The sequence below is a fragment of the Mchenga conophoros genome, linkage group LG2 (genome assembly GCF_057382185.1).
Source record: "Mchenga conophoros isolate Kocher_MC1m ecotype Shallow Benthic linkage group LG2, M_conophoros_male_GT1.1, whole genome shotgun sequence".
Classification (NCBI taxonomy): Eukaryota; Metazoa; Chordata; class Actinopteri; order Cichliformes; family Cichlidae; genus Mchenga; species Mchenga conophoros.
The window spans coordinates 34,327,726-34,351,012 of record NC_140527.1 but is presented as its reverse complement, the minus strand read 5'-3'; the positions used below and the strand labels follow the sequence as shown (position 1 = coordinate 34,351,012).

At 39.8% G+C, this 23,287-nt stretch overlaps 2 protein-coding genes across 7 annotated transcripts in view; one reads left to right on the top strand and one right to left on the bottom strand.

The window, feature by feature from the left end:
* flrt1b (fibronectin leucine rich transmembrane protein 1b) overlaps positions 1-21,095 on the bottom strand; it is a 40,550-nt gene extending 19,455 nt beyond the window's left edge. The window contains exon 1 of one of the 4 annotated variants that reach the window (XM_085297022.1): positions 20,997-21,095. The gene's annotated coding sequence lies outside the window, so the exon portion shown is untranslated. Of the gene's footprint in view, positions 1-1,924; positions 2,751-12,040; positions 12,746-20,996 lie in introns of those variants that run through there. The other 3 variants (XM_085297004.1, XM_085297012.1, XM_085297031.1) reach the window with 3 other exon arrangements.
* Positions 1-23,287, top strand: part of macrod1 (mono-ADP ribosylhydrolase 1) — a 147,418-nt gene that overhangs the window by 51,458 nt on the left and 72,673 nt on the right. The window lies entirely within an intron of this gene.

Below are 23,287 nucleotides of genomic sequence, written 5' to 3'. Positions count from 1 at the left end.
GTGCACTTTTATTAGCACTTTAATGTGAAAATACTGAGTGGAAATAGAAAATACTCATCAATGAGGCTTCAGTTCGCCTCACCAGTGAACACGATTAATGGAAACATCATTAACGGCCCTAACAGACCAGCAACTTGCCCAACAGATTTTTCTTTTTTTTTCCCCCCCTGACAGATTTAAAATTTCAAAGACCGACAATGATGTTATTGACAACAAAATTTAAGAGGTTTAAGTTTTTTTTTAAAAATCTTAACAATAGTCTGTACACATAATTAATCTCGTATCGATTTAAGGGCTATAAATCTAAACTAATCTGGCAACGTATCGCCTGAGTAGCCGAGTATTGTTTACTCACAACTTAACTTAATTACATTTTTAGTTCATTATTTTACTTCACTTTTGTTTATGAATCAGCTATCAATTATAGCTACATGTCTGCAATTCTTACATAGAGGAAATGTTGTGTAATTTTTTTTAATAAAGCCAGCAGCATCCATCTGCCAAGTGTCCGTGATATTGGCGAGGTGAGTTGTCTGCACTGAGTCCAGGGGGTACTAAAGGGCCACAGCTACCCTGGTGTCTCTAAAGAAGTGTCTGCTGTTGTTGCAGTAGACGTGGGAGCTGTCATACTTGTGAAAATAAAGCTAATAATTTTGTTGGGGTGATTTTGTTAGTACAATAAAGGAACTACATCCGAATTTCATTATAGGATCTTTGGTTGCATTATGATTAGTGAAATAAATCTCATTCTATCAGCATTGATGTCTTTAATATGGGTCAGCCCTACCTTTCATGTGCAGGTCTATTCATTTCAGGCCAGGTTATTGATGGTTTATTAGGTGGGATGTTAGTAAAGCGTGAAAATCGAAGACAAACTTTCTAAATTCAATCCTTTGCCGTCTGTGTCTGTCTGTGTGTGGTTAAAATGTTTCTTGCTGTGCATTCTTTCCTTCCCTGTACGACTCCTCCTCTGCTTCTTCTGAGCAAAAAGGACAAAACTCCAGCGGTGATAAGCTACTGAGAGGCAAGCAGTGCAAATGGGAAATTTCAATAGATGGGTCCCAAAACCTTCTGTTGAGAGGGAGAGAAAAGATGGAAAAAAAAGGAATGAAAGGAAGAGGATAAAGAGGAAAGATGGAAGAGGGGGAGCGTCGATGGAGGCGGACAGGGAGACAAAGTGAACTATAGAGTTTTCGCCCTGAAGGAAGCCGGTATCCAAAGAGAGAATGAACGGCAGAGGAGGCAGTAAACAAGACTTTGAGAGAGAGCGCTGCTGAAGAGGGGAAAAGAAGAAGAAGAAGAGGAGGAGGAGAAGTTGGGTCGCGATGGACTAGAGAGTCTAGGAGGGGAGCTGCAAAGGGACGACAGCAGTGGAGATGAGAGACGTGAAGAAGATTGGTTAACACACACACGCACAAAAACACACACACAAACTCTCACACGACACCCAGAGTGAAGGTGTTTTGCATAAATATGGTGCGAATAATGAAAACGCTGGCGGGTTCATTTTAAACACAGCAGCTAATAATTAAAGCAGCCAGACCTCACACTATGGGGCTACAAAGACAGCACACAGATTTTTATGCATAAGCGGTAAATAAACTGTATTATCTCTCTAGGGGCTCTCTGAGGGCTGCGGCCTTGGGTCCTTGCAATATATTCACATCGCTGTGAGCTTGAGCCCAGCTAATTCACCCACCCGCTCTACCTCCAATTAGGGTTAGACAGATACGCAGCCTTAATGATGAGTTTTCTTATTCCCTGACTGAAGTTGCTCCTATCCCCAAAGTCCTAGCCTTTCAATTAAAATTTGATCATTTTTAACAGCAAAGTGAAAACTCAGATTTCAAATGATTCACAGGACAGAAGCCTTCCATAACTGTAATTAGACGGCGATACACAGAAAAGCCAGTGAAAACCTCACAGATGAAGGCTTTTAGGTGGGTTGGCAGCTCCTTAAGGAAGGGTGAGGCAGGTTTCATTGCAGGTTTTTACAGACTGACACCCTTGAAGCTATGAGTAACATCCTCCCACGCCATGTTGGAGTGATTTCTCTGCTCAGCCATCTGCAATAAAGCAAAAATATTCCTAAAAACATATTTAGACCGAGGCCTCCGTCACGTCGGCAGTGGACGATGCGACCTGGCTGGTGCCTGAATGAAACATAAACAGCTTTAATACCGGCCTGTTACGCTGGCCTAACACTGTTCTCTATCAGCACAGGAGGAATGCATCAAATTTATACGCTCAGAGAAACTGCACACCCATCTGCCTGCAGTATAATGTGCCAGGAGATGCTATGATATACCCCGACTCTCAGCAAAACACAAAATGCAGCCCTGCATACACACACATCGTCTTGTGACAGTACGTGGATAAATTGTGCCATTAAATATGATTGAGGGGTTTTCCGTCTCTCTCTCAATCTCTTCCTGACTGTGTCTCGCTCAGAATGAGGCATGCACAGGAAACACCTACAGATGGGTAATTTAAGGGCCGCACACCCTCTCACACACTCCACCAGAAGGCACTCTTAGATAGGTCACTATTACTCTCGCTAGATTGAACTTGGCACTTATGCCTTTGGAGGAGAATCCCCGGAGTCCTCTGTGTGTGTGTGTGTGTGTGTGTGTGTGTGTGTGTGTGTGTGTGTGTGTGTGTGTGTGTGTGTGTGTGTGTCGGACAAAGCAAGTCATTTTTAATCCACTAATATGTGATGTACATGTGGCCTCCTGGTGGCGGGCTAAAGCTCAAATCCAGCTGACAACCTTTCCTACATTTTGCCCACCAGTGTTTTATATTACTTCCTGTCACTCTCCATTTCATTATTATTCTAGGGAAGGGGAAAAAAGGGAGCTAAACTTCTTAAAAAGAGGACCAAAAAATCCCCCCAACTTGCATGTGAAAAGGCGCTGTTGCTGAGTAAAGAGGCTGAGCTGAAAGCACTTAGAGTCTGCCAGCTGTCTGTCGTTCTGTTTTCGCTGTGTTTATCTTTGTTCCTAATTGTAAACAGACAATGAGTACACTCCAGAGAAGCTATAGGGTAATTATCAATTCTTATTCAAGATCAAAGTCTAGTGCAACCCATGCATACCTAAGAGATCTATTGGCATTCTATTCATCAGGTCGAGCACGTATTCCTGCCACTTGTCCTTACGCTCATGCACCATCTTGTCTTGCTTTGCAGAAAGAGGAGCACTTTCTGAACATTACTAGGCATCATGACTGATGATTTCAAAGAGTGTAGCACAGTTTGACTATAACTCTTTTCTGCCATAGGCGATTAGACATATAAGGCCTTGTGCACCTTGTGTTATAATGCAACCAATCTCTGCTCTTTCTGGGAAAACTGGTCATAAAGTCATTCACCAATAAAATGGAGGCAAAAACATCACTAAATAAGGGCAATTTATGCAAGCAAGCATGTAAAGGATAGAAATCAGATGTTTCCTACAAACTCACTTTTATTTTAGAACACTTACTGTTTGCCATTAAGCAACGAGAAACCTCGGGACAAACCTGCCAGCAAAAAAACACAGCTGGTGCAAATCTCAAAATCGAAAATTAAGCTTTTATTTTTTTAATCTTTTTATTTTTTTTAAGTTCCAAGTAAATTACATGCACCACATGTCATTGCAACACTAATTTCTGCTGCAGGCAGAGCACTCAGACTGTTGCAACAGATGCAAACTGTGGTGCAACTAATACGAAAGTGGAAAACGTAGACAACATTGAGCTTTTGTAACACTCGTACCTTTACACATTTTGGGTTCGTGTGAGGTATTCCTTTAAAAAAAAAAATCATTTTAGATTCTCATTGATGTCACATATTGTTACGTGTTTTGAGTAATTTGCAACACACACAAAGAAAGACTCACAGAGGGGGAAAAAAATGGAGGATGTCACCCATCATGAAAATCCCATGTTCAGAAATGGGATGATGAATGGCTCTTGATACTCAAAGTAATCACTAAACCCTGGCCGTAGGTTCCTGATTTATTCATTAATACTTTCATACCTGTCCCTCTCCATTAGCTTTCAGAGCCTTTGATCCGAGAAGGATCAAAAAGAAATCCCTCTTTGCCTCGACTGAACTCCTCATCCAGACGATCACATCTTTGGTCTTTGCGTTTCCTTCACCACTGGGCTTATTTTCTTTACAAACATTTTCTTTCTACAATGATTTTTGACACGGTAACAACCACAATTTGTCAGAAACTTCAGCTCACAGTGATGCAGTGTGATACTTTCTAATTACCTCCCATTAACCTCCAGTAAACACGCTTAATCACAACAGTTCATCTGTGGTTTTCTTCAGCATGAGGTGCTACTGCTAATGGTAATTCTGGAGGTGTTTAACGCAGTAAAAACAGCAGAGGTGAAACCTTTTTGGCTAATTTGTTGATTAGGCGACCCACAGAAAATTATTGGCATAATTACTGTGATAATCAATTAATTGCTTCAGTAATTATGCAGGTTAAATGGCTGGATATTTGCTGGTTTGAGTGGCTGAATTGTTAGAATTTGGTCGGTTAGTTCAGAATGGGGCTTCTGGAAGTGTATCACTCCCAAATCTCAGTTTCCTGCATTGGCTTTCAGTAAAATACAGAACTGAATTCAAAATATCGCCAATCGTTTATAAATCACTAGACGGCTAGGGCTCTAAGATCCCAGTCACCTAGAAGGTTCACAGATCTGAACCTAAACAGGGCGATAAGGTGTTTTGCCTCTATGCTGCTCAACGCTGGAACCAACTACCCACTGAGGTCACATCATCTCCAACACTAGCTATTTTTAAAAAGAAGATAAAACAGCTTTATCCAGGACTACTTTACTCCAGTGTTAATTTTGTCGAAGAATAATTAGTTTATATTTTAGTCATCATCTAATTCACAAGGACAGAAACTGTGATGAAATGTATTGGATGCGTTCTTCAATAAATAAAAACAATATGAAAATGTTCTGGAGAGACGAGATCCAATGAGAACTGAATAGGTTGTGTAGAAAGGCGGGACGAGTTTGCACGTGATCCAATCAGAAGTAATCTCCTTGTCCAGTAAGGTCAGAAGGGCACATTTGATCTGATGGTAGGGCTAGCTCCCACACTCCCTGTTTCTCATAATGACGCGACAAAATGTCAGCGCTAGGTGGAAGAGAAGAGGAGACATATGGACGCATTTTGCATTGTAGTAAAAACAAGATAAACTTTCACACTTTTAACTTTTAGTCTGCTGAATCTTTAGATTTGAAAATTTTACATTTAGTCTATAATAACCTAAAATGATCTAATAATTTAAATTATGATTAAAACTAAATCAAGATGAACACTGCTTTTAACTAACCAGATTGCTGTACCATCATCATTATTAATTTGATTATTTTGGTGTTACTCCATCTCTTCTTTTATTTTTCATTTTAATTTTGTCTCATAAGGCACCTTGAATGACTGTAGTGTTTGAAAGGTGCTAAATATACATTATAAACTTGCCTTGCCTCATTATATATGATAGCTGATTTTCAGTATTGTGTGACTTCAGACTGTTAGACGTCAGCTAGTGTAATATAAACTACACGTAGGTGTGCGTAAAACAAATTGCCCTTATTTTTTAAAAATGAGTCATTTTCTCTTCCATGTCAGAGGTTATTGTTAACGAAAGCCAAAGTTTAGACTGCATGTCTGAAAACTCTCATTAAAAAAAGAAGGCACGGCTCCATTTATTGACACCCTTTGTCAAACAGCTTCTCACCGTCTTCCATATGTTCCTTAAATAAAACATCAGTGAAATTTTTACTTTTTAATAAACAGCCAGGGTTCATTGGTGCATTCCTGTCACGTCTGTTCACAGTCTCTTTATGCATAAATGAGAATTTTAATGGAACAGAACGTAGCTTATTTCTTGTTTTCTGCTGTTACTCAGCTCATTCTGCCGTTTAATCACAGGTGCCAGTATTTCTGGGGGCGCCTTTGGCTGGTGTAAAGCTAGGTATGAGAACAGTGCGGACGCTCTGAAGTCATCTCTGCTGCTCAAACAAAAGCTCATCTCTGAACTTCCCTCTGCGTGACTCCTACGCTCTCTGACCCGCCTGCATCTCCCACACTCTTCCTCTGCTCCAACAAATAGACTGACGCACATACTCAGACACACACATGCACATAATGCAATATAACAGAGAATAATGCAAGGCCACTGTGTTTTTGTGCGTGTACGTTTGTCTGAAAGCATCCCAAATTGTCAAAACCTTCCCGTGTGTAATGCATCCAATGCACTGCTGTTCTTATCTGGCATTTCTGTGAGACATACAGTATTTATTTCAGGTTATCTGGGATTTGTATTTATTATGCCTTTCCAAGACGGTTTCAGCCAAAACATTGCATTACTGGATTGTTTCAGGGCCACATAGCCTCCTACAATAGCTTGCATAGAGAATAAATGGATATATCTTGGAACAACATGTGTCTTGAAACCAACATATCTAGTTCCTGACCTTCCTGGTGTATGTAGAAAGCAGTGTTTACTTCATTAACCCTCTCTCTATATGTGTGTGTGTGTGTAATTTGATCACATGTGATTGGTGCGGTGTCTAAACAGCCCACAATCTGTCATCAGATTTGATTCACATGCCGTTAAATCCTGTCTGCTGTACTGAAACATTATTTTTTGACTAAGTGATAAAAGGGAAAGCAGAAGAGGGAGGTGAAATTAAAATTTTAGCCACGCTGTGAATGGTAAAATAACTAATCTAGGCCTTTAAGGGAAAACATATAACCAGCTAGTTGAAAGTTTACGTTGTACTAGCTGAGTAGTTCTACCGCCAGCTCCTGGTTTTGTTGTGATAGCTTAGATTTGATCTCAGTTCAGGCAAATAGTGAGCATGCTTATCATCACCAGGTGTAAACAGTGCTACAGTTCAGTACAGTCTGTACTTTTTGAAGTTTTGAGGTCACAGCTCGGCACAATTTTCAGGAAAGCATCACAAACAAAGAAACTCAAAGAGCACCTCGATCAAAACGCCGACTGAAAGACTGAAGCCAATCAAAGACTAACACAAACATGATGAAAATCTAAATAATATGGCATCTCATCATTAAACAAATTAAACTAGACGGGCACTCAAATGTTATTGATTTATCTGGCAAATTTACAGAACGTTATCTGTAATGGGCTTTTGCTACACCTCTGCACTTTCATGAAAATCAGCCTGGCAGTTTTTGCATAATCCTGCTGGCAGATGAACACAAACCAACCAACAGCAGAGTTAAATTTACCATCAAGACAAAATTCTAATATACATCAACACCGCCTTACTTTTTGTCAACACTGATCTATCTGTTTTGAATAAACTTTATTAGAGATGTTGCTTGATTAAAATTAACTGGAGCCTTGATGCTTCTGTTCGAGGTAAGTTAGCACATTATACACGACAGAGTTTCTGCTGCTGTCATTCGTTTTGCGCTCAGTTGTTTACTACAGTGACTTTAGTCATGCTACCATGAGTCAGGAAGCGCACGTATTTATGTTCAAATAAAGCTCTTTTAGCCCAGTTGAACTCTAAACAGCATATCTCATCTTTATGTAATGAACTTCAAGAATCTGAGTCAGTTTGGGACTCTTTGATGTTTCGAAGCATCAACGTTCAACCCCTACACAAGATTCGAAGCGCTGCATGAGCATTGTATAGCTGAAAGACGACAACATTTCCAAAGTGGAACTCGCTCTCTAGATTTTCTTTTATGTGGATATTATCTTTTATAAGCAAAACTCTTAAAAACAAGGAATTGGATTTGATTAAGGTGATGCAGATAACAAGTTAATACCTGATTAATGCATGTGGTTTTTCAATTAGCAGCTTTTTCTAATCAACGCTGTTTTTTGTTTTTTGTTTTTTGTTAGCCTGGGACAAATATTTGCACATATGTGCTTCTGGCATGAACAACATGAGGGATCTGTACAGTACGATTGGTTATTCTGACTTCTAAAGAAGGAGCTCAGATCAGAGTTATAGATTTTTGTCATCATCAGTTTGACTGTTTACATCTAAATGAGCTTTGTGTTCTCCTCCTCGTGTTAAGAGAAGATAAAATGTGCCGTAATCATCAGTAAATTATCCTGGGTGCTGTCTCAGTCTGAGTCTCTGTAAAGCTGTTCAGGGCAGGGTTATGAAATCATTGTTTCGGGGGCGGGTTAAACTCTAAATCTGGCTACAAGTGCAGTATTTCCCACACATGTGGTGTGACTACAAAACACTAATGTGCAGGTATATGTGGAAGGCCATATATAGCAGACAACACTCTTCTGTTGGGTTGTTCTGTTTATTAGTTAAAGAAAGTGCATGTTTTAGTCCCACAGACTGTACCATTACATAAGCTTTTAAACTGCTGACAGGTGATGTGAATAACATCGATCATCTCACTAATAATAGTTTGCTGGTGTTTGTGGATGATGCCACCCACCAAGCACCAAGCACAACATCATGTGGTCCACCATACCATAAAGACTGCACGCTAGCAGGTCAAAGAATACCACAAACATCCCAAGGCATGCTCAGATAGTAAGATCTGCAGTAGGCCCAGGCATCACAGCACACCGCCAGAGGTCCCATGACTGGGGCCTGATGGGTCAGAGCTGGTTTAGAGAGGGAGCGAAGGGGACTTGCACAATATTAGACATTTACTTTTAATCTTGTAGCTGTCAGTATTGGTATATCAGCAAAAATACTGAGCTCTGTACTGTTTTTTTCCCCCCATTTGTATTCAATGACAAGACAATTTCCGCTCTTGCTGATCAATAAAGCCCAATTTGATCTGGTTCAGTTCATCTGGTTCATCAGTTTAACTTAACCATTTACCATCCTGAGACAGCAAAAGGTTTAACATAAATAAATAAATATATAAATGAACTGTCATGAAAAGGCCACAAGCCAGCGCCGGTCAGCATGGACATCATCCATTTACTCCAATTGGGTATTGATTTGGACGGGTACCAATTCCAGTATTGAATCATTAATAAAAGGAAATGTTAACAGCATGCCAGAGTCACTCAATTATTTACATTTTGCCGTGAAGCATTAATGCTGAACGTCATGATTTTAGGCTTGGAAACAAATCGACGGACAGCGGTTAATAGCGATGTAAATCTCAGTAGATGTAAGCCACAGTGCTGTAATAAAGACGATAAAGGTCGGATTTAAAAAAAATAAATACAGAATCAGAGATCATCAAAGTAGGCATGTTAGATGTGATGGTATAATAGCCCCAGGACAGCAGACATATTACTGAGATACATGAAGCAGAGTTTTGCCACAGGGAACCGACCCAGTGCCTTGAACGTGAGCGTGCAATCACTCAGTGGTAAACTGAACAAAGTGCCACCAGGGAAATAACGTCACTCCTGATCAAAACTGTGGGTAGTTACAACCCCCAAGGTCATACTGCTGGGGTTTTATATTTAACAGTACAGAATACACTGACTGCATATTGCACAGTCTAACAAGGACGGAGTAAAGTTTGAAGGAAAATATATTACATCAACAATTAAAAGAAAAGAAAAGACTGCATGTAATATTAACCTACTAAGACCTGAACTCTTCCACAGCATGCATTTTTAATTTCTCTTTGATATTTGGGCGTATTGGGCCCGATGAATGTAAAAACAAAGAATTACCAGATTTTTTTTTTTTTACCTTAATTTTGTTTTTAAGAAAATAAGAGCCACATATGAGGATATTTGTTTAAAATTTCGATAGAACAGTAGCAGTATAATGTCCTCGTAAGTGGATATCAGGCCCATGTAGAGCAAAATTGAGTATTTTGGTCTAAATAACCCAAAACGTGATGTCCACATATGTGGACGCCAGGTCCTAGGAGGTTAATGGAGTTGGAAAGCCAACAGAAGATTGTAGCTCTGCAGTTCTTCCCATCCATGTGAAACCACTCAGAGCCTTTCATGTGATTGTTGCGGTCATGCTTTGCTCTGATAATCCCGCCTTCTCAGCGCCACGCAGAAGACAGACAAAGTTACTGGTGGAAAGCTGAGTGTTTACCAGCTAAAGGCTCAGATGTTTCCCACCCTGCTGACTAAAGGTGAACCAGAAGAAGAGGGAATTTTGGACCTAAACTCATCAGTTGGCCAGAAATCAAGTAAATGCTCATGTTGCTTGGTGTGTTTCTTTAATACACTCTATTCACCCAGTAAGTTTTTTGTTCATTTCTTCAAACTTGTTGCTGTGCCCTCAGTGTGACCTGGAAAAATATGTTAATTCTAAAAAAGCAGACTTGTTGTTTTCCGGTAAATCTAATTAGCTTTATACAAATTCCCCACTGAGCCTCAACTTAATAAAGGTCTGCTAGAAAAGCCTTCACTTTAAACAGTTAATATTCAGTGGGATAACATCTAATACCCTATGTGTTGTTTTAAAGCAGGCTCTAGGATCATACTTTTTAATAATGTGTTTTATTTACCCAATAGTAGCATCAGCAACCCGATGGCACAGCTTAGTCAACATTGCTGATACAAGACTAAAAGCTGCTTTAACATTAATCTGTCTGGAGCAATTCTTTGAGTTCAATTAGGGCTACAGAAGTGTTAACAAAAGACACATGCTGTGCAGAGCGCACTGGCATTAACATATCTTTTAACACATGTGCTGCTGAAATTTTAACAAATCCTTGGCTGAGTTTGAGGATTTGGAACAGCTAAATCTAGTTTTGGAGGTGAAAGCAGGGTCTCTTGATAGGTTGAATGATGCCTGTAGCAGATTTCAGGGAAATGAAGAATGCTGCCATTCAGGCATGGGGATGATACTAATGTCTGCCAGGCTGAGGATGCACATCTGTTCCCAGGTTTTAGATTTGAATGTTTTTTTCCTGTAATTTCCCAGTCTAAAGTGTTTTTTTTCCTCCAACCCCTTGGTTTATTGTGCTTTTCAAATGGGGGGTTATATAAGCAGCGCTCCCCTAGTGCTTTCAGATGGGTGAATAAGAGGAGATCAAAAGGGAGGCGATAGAGGAAGAGTGTCTGCTGCCTTCACCTCGTCTTTATTCTCGCCACATTCTGCCAATGCCGTTCCTTCTAACTGCATGACTTGCCCTGGATTCTCTTTCTCTCTGCCTCTCTAGGACATTACACTTTAATCTCATGTTCTGTGCTTCTCTCTCTCTCTCTTTCTCCCCCTTTGCCTGTCACTGGCCTCTTTGCCTCTCACTCCCTCTCCTTGTTCCCCTTCCATCACTTCATCCATCCATCTATCCATCTCTCCCTTTCTTCTTTAATCCCATGTTCAACTGCTCTGGCCCCGAGAATCTCATTCTAATCTGGCTGTCTCGATATGACTGCTAATCCCGTACTGTACATGCACATGGGTGTGCATGCGCAGATGTACGTTTATGTTTGCACCCAGTTAGAGATGTTAGTTAGTTTTAATGAGACGAGTTACATGACGCAACATTTTGATTGTGTGTTTTAGTCTGCTTGGTGTCCTGCGCATCATGGAGCATCAAAGCACAGAGAGCCTTGAGAGACACTGAGTGTGTGTGTGTGGGGGGGGGGGGGGGGGTGAAGGAGATGTAGACGTTGTCATGTAAGAAGGGCATGCCTGTTGGGAGACTTGGCCTTTCTGAAACACACACACACACACACATAAGCGCAGACACACACACAACAGCTCACATGGGGAATGCAGGGAGGGAACAGGAAAGAGCGATAGGAGGGATGAGAGAAAACATACAAGCGGGAATTCTTTCTCTTTACAAAGTAATCTATGGCTTTAATCTCCCTCTGCCTGTTAACTCTCCGAAGCCCTGCTTCTCAAATCTCGGACTTTTTTTCTACTTGTCTGCAAAAAGCTTGGTCCAGCAGGTAGCTGCACAGATGAACACACACGCAAACACACATTTATATAAACGAGGGCAGGCGTACGTATTTGCAACACGGAGGGAGTCTAAAGCTGGTTGGCATCAACATGTAACCACGATGACAGACTGACAGCACTGAACGAAGCGTTTCCTCTGCAAACGCAGTCACCAACACGAACCACATCATACCTTTTGTTGCCCCTTTTTCCGCCTCTCTGGTGCTCGCTCCCCTCAGGGCATCCTTGTCCTATCATCCCCCTCAAGTTAACAGATTATTTCTGGGTGTCCGGTAAGTCCCGGCCAGCGGTCTCTACAGCCGGGGCGAGCGCGCCGCAGAGGAACGGGGACGCTCGGTCTGTCCGCACCGAAGCTCCGCGATGTGCACGAGTTATCTCCCACCCTGTTGTTTCACTCTGAGCTCCGCTGTGGTTAATGTGTTTGGAGTGTGTGTGTGTGTGTGTGTGTGTGTGTATGTGGAAGAGAGAGAGAGAGTGTGTGTGTGCCAGAGAGGGGCTAACCTCGAATAAAGTCCAGTTTTTCCCTCTCCAGCGTCCTTTCGCTCTCACTTCTCGCTGTCAGCCAACAACCAAACGTCAACTTCGCTACTTCAACTCCAAAACGGCATGTCATAACGTTAATACTACACAGTCTCTTCCTCTCTCTCTCTCACTCTTTCTCCTCAAAAGAGGTCCGTGTCTCTCCCTCAGCGCAAAACAGCGGCAATAGGTGCGACTAATCTCTATTTCCACCTCGCTTTGTCCCCCAAGTCCTCAGGGCGCCTCCGTCTTTTTAAATAAACCAACTGTGTTCAGTAACGGTTTGACAGGTGTCGCCTCCAGCGCACGTTGTGTCCTCCTCCTCCTTCGCCTCCTCCTCTTCATCATCTAGAGCCGAGACTGCGCGTGATGTTGTTTTCTGTGTGTGTGTGTGTGTGTGTGTGTGTGTGTGTGTGTGTGTGTGTGTGTGTGTGTGTGTGTGTGGAGGGGGGGTACTCTTTACAGCGTACAGCGGCTCTCTGAGCTCCGTTACAGGGGTTCAGGAGGTCGCAACGGTCCAGCAATTACCGACAACTCACCACGCATTAGAGTGACAGGTGCACAGACACACACCCACGCACACACCCATACACTCACACACAGGCTACACAAAGCACCGGAGACTTTAGCTGTTGGGGCTTTGGGGGCCCCCTTAGATGGAAAATGAGTGGATTAAAGCCCTCGAGGAAAAGGAAGGAGAAAGGTTTCTCACACTTGAGAAAATGAAGTAATACATATTATTTATATAAGTCTGAGTTTTAATTTGACCCTAATCATAAACATAGAGTCACTGGCATCATTGTGTGTCAGGACGAGTCAAAGGCAGGGGTCCTTGAGGCATAATGACTGTGAATCAGCTCGGGGTTAAATTGATTCTGATGTGTTTTCTGACTCTGTGACCAGTGAGTTTTATTTTCCTAAGAGGCACACCTCACAATTAATTTGCATTTATTACCTTTGCGCTGTTTGCTCACTGAGGAGTCGCCACAGCTTAGGCTTTTATTGAATGCGAACACAGCAATTTTAAATGTTGCTTTCCCTGACAGAAGTTGGTCATGCCAGACCGAGGTGCAAACATTGGCACACCTCTGTCCTCTTCAATCACGCACCCACACACTCTGCAGCTCATTTGCACACAGAGCATCTGTACAGGGCCTGTGTGGGCCCCTTGGGGCTCCAGGTGCAGGTGCAGCTACACCACCAGCACCCTCTGGCGCTGTTCCAGAGATGCGGTAGTAGGACTTAGTCTGATTCATTTTGAAAGACTCTCATAGTCAGACTCACGGAAACAATCAGAGGGACTGGGGCAGATTTCCCTAGCAGTTATTTTATCTGCTTAAAAAATGTTATTTTAGAGTGTGTCTGCTCTAATCTACCACTGTGTCATACTGTATATTTGACCCACACAGTGCAACCCTGAAAAACGTCTTGATTTCCATAATACTATTATTATATGTTTTTAATGTCATCTCGTGAGACTGTGTACCCGAACACTGACGTTCTTAATCAATACACGAGTCCATCACAGTGAGCCATTGCTAACCAAACCTTGACACCCATCATGGCCACACAAACGCCAAAAAACCCCAATTTTACCCTCACATTAGTAAAAGTCTAATCATAACATAAGTACTACTAAATTAATTATTTGGAAAAGTGTAAGTTGTGTTTTTCTGCCTGTGAGAACAAAACCGTTTACAATCAAAATCTCTGTGCAGGAGGCGCTAACAGAAACCAATCAGGAAATGAGCAAACGAACGTGCCGTGAAACTATCAGTTGCTAGGGAACAATGAGTATTCCCTGACTGATTGCAAGTGGTTACTGGACGTTACTGGCTGTTGCTGTTGAATTGATTTCTAACCCATATTCATGTAGGCCAAAAGACCGGTCAGTGACCTCATGGTTACCACTGGTATTTTGTATTCCAGACCAGTTGTTAAATGATTGCAGGAGGTTGCTGATTGTCGCTAAAAGAAAGACCTATATGGTCCTGCATCGGAAACCTTGTGATTGCAGCATAATTTGTATTGAAGATGCCAACTTGTCTGCAAACAGTTGCCAAGTGGTTGTGAAAGTACAATGCAAACTGCAAATGGACGATATTTGCCTTCAAAGTAAATGTTTGGCATTTTGAAACACATTGATGTAATAAGGTACAACTTTTATTTTGAATGCAAAGTGTTTCAGTCGAGTGTTTGCAGACCTGTCGGCGTCTTTAATGGAAACCATGAGCAGTTGCCAAGTTGCAATCTGATATGCAACCAAAGCAGCTATACCCGAGAACAACTGTCAATCGCCCACAATCAGTCGACTTATTAGATGACACACATTTATCGTAGAAACCAGAGATTGTCAGAGGATCACCGACTGGTCTCTAGGCTTGTGTGGCTGAATTTGTGTAGACCCCTGAAGGTATTTATCCATAATAGATATTATAGCGTCATCATAATCTAGCAACCATATATCAGCAGGCTTTAGCATTTATGCACTTGTAACACTTTATAAAACAGTTGATCATTCTAATTCAATTACATCTAATTTAGCAAATATTATTAAATACTTCATATGTCTAAATTGTCATGCTTACAGTGTCAGTATCACTTACATCATGTGATATGATAATTTATGAAGTCAAGTGTACTATAATTATGGAGTGTAGCAGTCTCTAGTAATGGTCGTACTTATATATTCCTTCTGTTTGTGCAACTCTATTAGATAATATATTTACAAATATAATAGAAGGAAAGATAAAAAGTGGGCTGTTAATCAATGATATAAGTGACCATTTACCAGTCTTTGCATCGTATAATTGCCATTATAAAGTGAACAACGATGGACATAAGATTATTTACAAAAGAATAAGAACAGAGAAGACCTTAAATTGTCTTAGAAATGAACTTTTAAAGCAAGATTGGAATATTGTATATGAACAAACAGAAGTTAATAAAGCTTACGAAGGATTTTTAAGAACATTTAACACATTACTTGATAAAAACTGCCCAGTAATTGAAATCAATAGGAAACACAACTATGCAGGAAGACCATGGATGACAAAAGGACTACAAAATGCCAGCAAAAAAAAGAATACCCTGTATCGAGAATTCATAAAAAAGAGAATAGAAACTGAAATGAAGTATAAAACTTACAAAAATAAATTAACTAATATAATGAGATCCTGTAAAAGAGAGTATTACATTAAAAGGTTAGAACACAATAAAGATAACACAAGAGATATATGGAATGTATTAAACAGAATAATCAAAAATGAATCAAGGAATAATGATTACCCTGGGTACTTTATAGAAGGTACAAGAAGTATTAATAACATGGAAGAGATAGTAAATGGCTTTAATGAATTCTTCGTAAACATAGGGCCAAAACTGGCAGAAGAAATAAAGGTTGATGGAATAGAAAGGGACACTGGTGAAAATATTGAAAGGAATAGTAGCTCAATGTTTTTAAGAGCAGTGGAAGAGAAAGAGATTTATGACATGGTTAGAGGACTTAAGAACAAAACCAGTACAGACTGGAATGATATTGATATGGTAACGGTAAAGACAGTTATTGATGGTATCGTAAAACCATTAAAATATATATTCAACTTGTCGTTTCAAAAAGGAGTTTTTCCACAAAAAATGAAAGTTGCTAAAGTTATTCCCATTTACAAAACCGGTGAAAGACATCATTTTACAAACTATAGACCAGTGTCAATACTCTCCCAGTTCTCTAAGATACTGGAAAAACTCTTCATAAAAAGATTTGACAGTTTTGTGGAAAAATATGAATTAATGACAGATAGTCAGTATGGGTTCAGAAACAACAGATCAACAGCTTTGGCACTGATAGATTTAATGGAAAAGATAACGGAATGTATGGATAATAAGAGGTATGCGCTCGGAGTTTTCTTAGATCTAAAGAAGGCGTTTGATACTGTTAATCATGAAATTCTATTAAAAAAACTGGAAAAGTACGGGTTTAGGGGAGTGGTTTTGGAATGGTTAAAAAGCTATGTAGGGAATAGGCAACAATATGTACAAATAAATGAATATAAATCTAATTTGATGGATATAGCTTGTGGAGTACCTCAAGGTTCAGTACTGGGTCCAAAAATGTTTATTATGTACTTAAATGATATCTGCAGAGTATCGGAGATTTTAAAGTTTGTAATATTTGCCGATGACACAAATATACTGTGTTCAGGTGGGGAATTGCCACAGGTTTTGGAAATGATCACACAGGAATTAACGATATTAAAGAAGTGGTTTGATATAAATAAATTATCATTGAATCTCGATAAAACCAAATTTATGTTGTTTGGAAACCAAAAGAAAAACATCGAAGTAGAAATATGTGTTGACAATGTATATTTAGAAAGAGTAAATGAAATAAAATTTCTTGGGGTGATCATTGACCACAAGCTCTGTTGGAAGCCACACATTACTTATGTTCGGGGGAAATTGGCACGGGGCATTGCCGTCCTGGGAAAAGCAAAGCATATGTTGGATCAGAAAGCACTGCACATTTTATACTGTGCTTTACTACTGCCATATATGAGCTACTGTGTAGAGGTCTGGGGAAACACATACAAAAGTAACACACAAACAATAACTATAATACAGAAAAGGGCCATTAGATTAATAAATAATGTAGGGTACAGGGACCATACAAATGCACTCTTTGTCAAAATGCAAGCTATTAAATTCCAAGACTTGGTGAAGCTTAAAACAGCGCAAATAATGTATAAAGTCAGAAATAAATTGCTTCCCAAAGAAATCTGTAAATTGTTCATAGAAAGAGAAGGTGGGTATAACTTAAGAGGGAAATGGAATTTAAAAATACAAAGTGCTAGAACAACTTTAAGAACGATGTCTATCTCAATTGCAGGAGTTAAATTATGGAACAGTCTAACAGAAGAAATAAAAGACAGTCAAAACATAAAACAGTTTAAAGTAAAATATAAAAACCTAATTTTAAATAAGTATAAGAATGAAGAAAACGGGGTTAACCCAGGATGGTAATGTTGCTGGTAATGGTGTTGCGGTTCTTTTTTGGTTGTTTTTTTGTTTTTTTGTTTTGTTTTGGTTTGTTGTTTTTCCATAACTTGTGTATCTGCAAATATACACATTCTGTATTTTTCATATGAAAGAAACTATACTGTGGTGGGGCTTGCTAATTTCTCGTTTTTGATTTATGTATGTTATGTTTTGTTTTACTTCATATGTTTATATGTTTCATATATTGTTTGTTTAATTTAAGACAAAAAAAAAATTAAATGAATGAGAGGTAAAACTTGAGGGGGTAGGGACAAATAAGTAAATACTTCAGCCTACTCCTTTTCAAACAAATAATGGAATGATATTTTGTAATGATTGTGAAGGCACATGTTTGAAATGTTTGAAATAAAAATGAACTGAACTGAACTGAACTGAACTAAATGAGGCAGTGGGACGTGATGCTGGATAATTATTGCTTAGCTATTTAAGTAGTCTGGTACTATAATAATGCTAACATTTGACATTTTATGCAGTTTTATTTATTTTTCCACATATAGTATAAGCAAAATATTAGGATAAAGGAAAGTGTACAATATTGTAAGTCTACTTGTGGATTGACGCGTTGTGTATGTTTGAAACATCCACATTTAGCAATCCAGTTCTATATATTCTTCCCCCTGTCTTAATACAACAGGGTAATGTTGACTGATTTATCATTCTCATTCTGTTTTATATTGTCATATAAAGGAGCTTGAACCTGACTTGAGAACCTGAAGTACAATACAGTTCAGTTCAGTTCATCCTGCTATATTTACAAAGATTACCCTTGATTTTATTGATCTACATCAGGGTGTTTCTTATTGTGTTTTTTTCCCTCCCATTTTTGTTGAAAATGTTCTTAAATAGAGGGAACTTATTACAATCAGGTTACTATTTTTTCTGTTTGTATTATGGCATTTGTAATAAGAAAAATTGAGTTATTCCTGCAGGAACTATTACTGTGTCTGTGTTAAATCACTGTAATTTATGGTGGATTTATCCCTCGTGGTATCTGTTTAACACCCCCGTTCAGGCAATTATTGTCTTAAGTAAAAGTAGGTTAAAGGATTAGCTGCATGTTCCCCTTCAAATATTAAAAAAACAAAAAAGTTGTAGCCACAAATGGCAAACAAAATGGCCCAGATTATACCAAAACAAATGATACACAATCATTTCAACTCACTGATATGTAGATTTAGCATGATTGATGAAATTGCTCTCTGCATAATAAAAATTGCATTAGCAGCTGCTTAATGCTTAATACTTAAAATCTGAATATTATCTATATTTACCAGTGCAATTTCTGCACCAATAATTGTTGGTTTGTTGTGCAATATTGTGGTCATTCTGCACTGGCTTAGCCAATCAATACTTAGATGCTCATCTCTGATTGTTTAGACCACAAAAAGCAAAACAAACCACTCTTCTTCTTCAGGCTTCCCTCAGTCTCATTGTACAGACTTTGCATTGCCTCCTGCGTGACACATTTGCATGTTGGTTATATTCAGAATGGGTTCCCTGTATGTTCATGCTAATAGCAGTGATGGCAAGCTCAGTAATTTTCTGAGAGCACTACTAAAGATGATATCAGCCTGTCAAGTCAGACAAAGCCTTGAGCCAGTATTATCTACTGTGCAATAATTTTAATCTAAAGGGGACCATAATTTATAAAAAATAACATTGTGCTGTATTACATAAGATTTGACACTAGTGAATGACACGAGAAACACGTGAGCAAAGTGTTTGCTGAGGTTATATATAAGAAGTTGGGAAGCTTTTCATAGACCTCTAGTATCGCCCCTGCTGGCCATTATAAAAAATAATATTTAAGGCATTTCCACATTGGCCTCACTTTTCAGTAAGAGGCTACATCTCTTCAGTAGAGATTAAAATATAAAATATTGAATTTAGTAATTAAGCATTTATGGTATAAAATAGTGTAAAATGATAACAAATGGCTTTGTGCAAACTGGAAAAAGCCCAAATTTATGATTTACTTGCACAGTCTCACCAGAAGCAAGAAAGCAAAACTGGATCAACAGATGTTCTCTTAATTAATTCAAAGATCATTTTAGAATGATAAAATATAAATATTTTGCCAAGCATGCAATGCACTCTCTATGGTAAAGGCAAAAAAAGAGCTTTCTCTGCATCATTTATCTTCGCCTGTTGTTAATGTTGCCTCACTGATTGCAGGCATTTGAATTTCTACTATAAAGTTGTTGAGGAAGTACGCGGGCTGTTGCCAGCCGTTATAGTAACTGTAGTCGGAGGAGGATTTACGACAAAAAAATGTAAAGTACCCTTAAATACTTCTACCCTTCAGCTGGCCATTTCCCCAATGCATTACTGCTCATTTGCATAAAGTTGAACTCTGGTCAACTTCCTCCGTTTCCAAGTAGTCTGAGAAACCTGCTCTTGTCACGCTTCATCTTATCATTAATTTAAAGTTACCAGCTGCTTCATGTCATATCGCCACTGCAAGTGTGAACTATGGTAAGAATGCACAAGCAATTAGCAGTGTTGGGATCCTCACTTATAAATCTATGTTAACACTACATCAGTGCGTACAAATGCACATTTTGGAGTAAGGTGTTTGTTACACACAGGTGGGAACAAGACTTTGTGAAGCTTAAAAACATATTTCTAGTAAGTAAGGTTTGCCAAGAGGCCAAGGAAAGCCTATAAAGCAGCGTAAACACAGGTGCAAGAAAAGGAAACACAATAACACTATTTCTTTTAACCCAGTTTGCTTGCATTACTTGTTTAACTCAGTTTAGGTTATAGTCCACCTGTACTGATGCTCAGGGTGGAGCAGGACAAGTTAAAAAAATAGATTATTAACGATTACTTAATACAACAGTTGGAGTGTTTGTCATTAAAGGCAAATCCTCTTATGTTATTAATTACAAGATCAGATTGTTTTATGTTAAATTTGTCTTTCTCGGTTTAAAAGGTGATGGTAAAGAATCAAATCTGCATTTATCCTGCAACGTAGCTCAGGCTTTGTCCTCTCTGACACAGGGACAGCAGCAAACTGATTGACATTCTCAAGTGGTCCAAATAAATGATGGCTAGAAATTAAATGACTGAAAGCGCTATAATGGTGTTTAGGACAAGTGGGTAGGAGAGAGAGAGGCAAGCGGGAGAGGGAGGAATACACAAACAGGTTGCACTGGGGCCTGGGGAATAGGAGGGAGAAGCCAGGGAGAAAGGAGAAAAAAAACTAAAATAAGATGGAAGGCCATTTAAAGGAAAGACACACACTGGCAAAGCTGGTTTAACACAGGGCTACAAAGTAAATGTTACCCTGTTTTCATCATTATCATCATTACCTCCGATTTCTAACACAGTCCCACAGAGAGAGAGAAACATTCACACACACTCATAAACGCGCAGGTGATTACACACAGTGAGCCAAACACAAAACGAGAGCCCATTGCCTCTCCTTAGTCTCACTCTTACAGCCAAATTCTTTCACCACCACCTCCTCTCTCTGGCCAGGTTTTAAGGCATGTAGCTCCTCACTGATGCATCAATCAGGCCTCTTTCTCCCCCTTTCTCTGATTACTTACCTCCCAAGAAAGAAGAAGAACTACACTCCATCTTGTTGTTTTATGTTCCCGGCAAATTTAGCCCTGTGTCTCCCTTCTCCACCCTCAGGTCTCTTTCACTTTGTCTCTGTCTCTCTCACTCACTCACCTCCATCATCCCCTCCCTCCCTCACGCTCTCTCCCCCCTCCTCCCCGAGCCTTTCCTCTGTCCCCTGACACCTCGCACTCCCCTCCTCCACCCCATTCTCCACTCCCTCCCTGTCAACCCTCCCTCCTCCCGTCTCTTTCCTTCTGTATGTAGTTGTATAACTTATCACCCTGATCCCTTTCGTGCGCGATAATTGGTGTGTCTCTGCAGCAGATGCCAGCGCGTGTTATTTGGCGGCTAAGCATTAGCTCTTCCAATTAGTCATCTAATACCAGTAAGAAAAAGAAACTCTTGGCCTCTGCGCTTTCAGCACCACAGGAGCAGAGAATTGTGTGTGTGTGTGTGTGTGTGTGTTTGTGTTTGCTCATGCAACAACTGTGGCCAGCTCGTGCACACACAGTTACACTGTATCCACATACGACCGGGCAGAGGGTACATGTGGGTTTTAACAGATGGCGAAACACTTTCCCTCGAGTATCGACATTACTCTCTCTCTCTCTCGCCCTTACTCGTTCTAATTAACTAGGTTTCAGTAACAAACCTTTGGGCTTTGCCATCACCATGGTTACCCAAACACTGACTGTCTGGATTTGTATATGTGTGTATCTGTGACTGCTTGAAAGGGTGGTGTATGCGCATGCACGTCTTGGTGTTCAAACCCCTTTTCCTCCTGCACCCTTCTGCGTATGTGTTTGTGTGCCTGTGTGCGTCCACGTATGTGAGCGTGTGTGTGTCCACGTCTCTGCAACTGCGTGATTGTGTATGCACATGGGTATTTTGGTTGCTTTGATGCCTTTGTTCCCCCCACAAGGGAAAACAAAGGCATCAGACCAGAGGCTGGTTCAGACTCAAGCACCTATGTATCTACACAGAGAATAACAGGATTATATGGGATAACTGAAAATGTGTCAAAGATTTATACATTTATACATTTTTCATGTAAGACTATCTTAATAATTATATAATTCAATGAATAAAGATTACAAGTTGAGATTTTTTTTAAATGGTGAGATGAAATGAAAATCATTTTTGCATTTGTGACAGGAAGGTACAAGGTGAATTTGAATTTGAACTTGGCTCCCCTTCTTTGAAAGGCAAAAATAAAATGGAAATAGGATGTTGGAGTGCATATTTTACATCTTCAGCTACCTGGGCAGTCGGTACAGTGTAGCTCTCCATGCATTGCCCACGTGTCATATATTACCTACAAAATAGCAATTCTGTGATACTCGGTGTAGATAATTAATCAGCATCCTTGTATACTTGAAGAATAAGATAGCACTTTCCCTGCACTGTGGTGTCACAGTGTGCGTATATGTATTATTATTATTAGTCAGTTGGAATAATGTGTCTGATTAATGTGTCTGATCTAACTTGCTCTCTAATTTGCTTTCCCCTGCTGTCCACCACGTCCCCCCTGTGAAGTTCTTATGCTTCACTATAACTTAGTTAACTTCCATTGATGTTAATCTCATTTTATTTTGAAAGGCACCACCTTAAGGAATTGGTAGTGGGATCCATTTTTAGCATGGTCTCTGTGTTTTTAATAAAAGTGTTCATATTGCCAGAGTACTGAAAACGTATCTCAAAATGAAGTGATATGTAATATCACTTCATCTTTTCCTGCGCGCTGTTCCAAATATTTTGCCAAGAACGTTAACAGATACAGGTAGGTCCACAGGTTTTTGGCCAAATAATAAAAATAAAAAGATTAATTTTTACCCCAGTTACTTTCAAACCTCTGAAAAATCAGATATATGACAATGCCAGTGAGTGCAACACTTTTGTCACACTCCTTGCACTTCAGTCAGAAACTCATTGTATGATTTAAAAATGCACAGTGGTGGATTACAGAGAGAAAACTCAAGAAAAATATGCCACTGTCCACAAACTTATGGACCTAACTGAGCAGAGTATCCTGATCCACAGATGAACTCCCGACTGCAGCTGGTAGTCCTTGTTCTGCTCTGAAGCCTCCGTGAGCTTGAGCATTTTAACCACTTTTCCACCTGCCACAGGTTCTCATTAGAGTGTCCCTGCAGCTTGCAATGGATCTCTGAGGCAGAACATGGGCTACTGTCACCAGCTGCAGTCAAAGACTGTCGATGGAGCTGAATGATATTGAAAACCTCCACATCAGTGATCTGACTAACGAGTCAGCCAG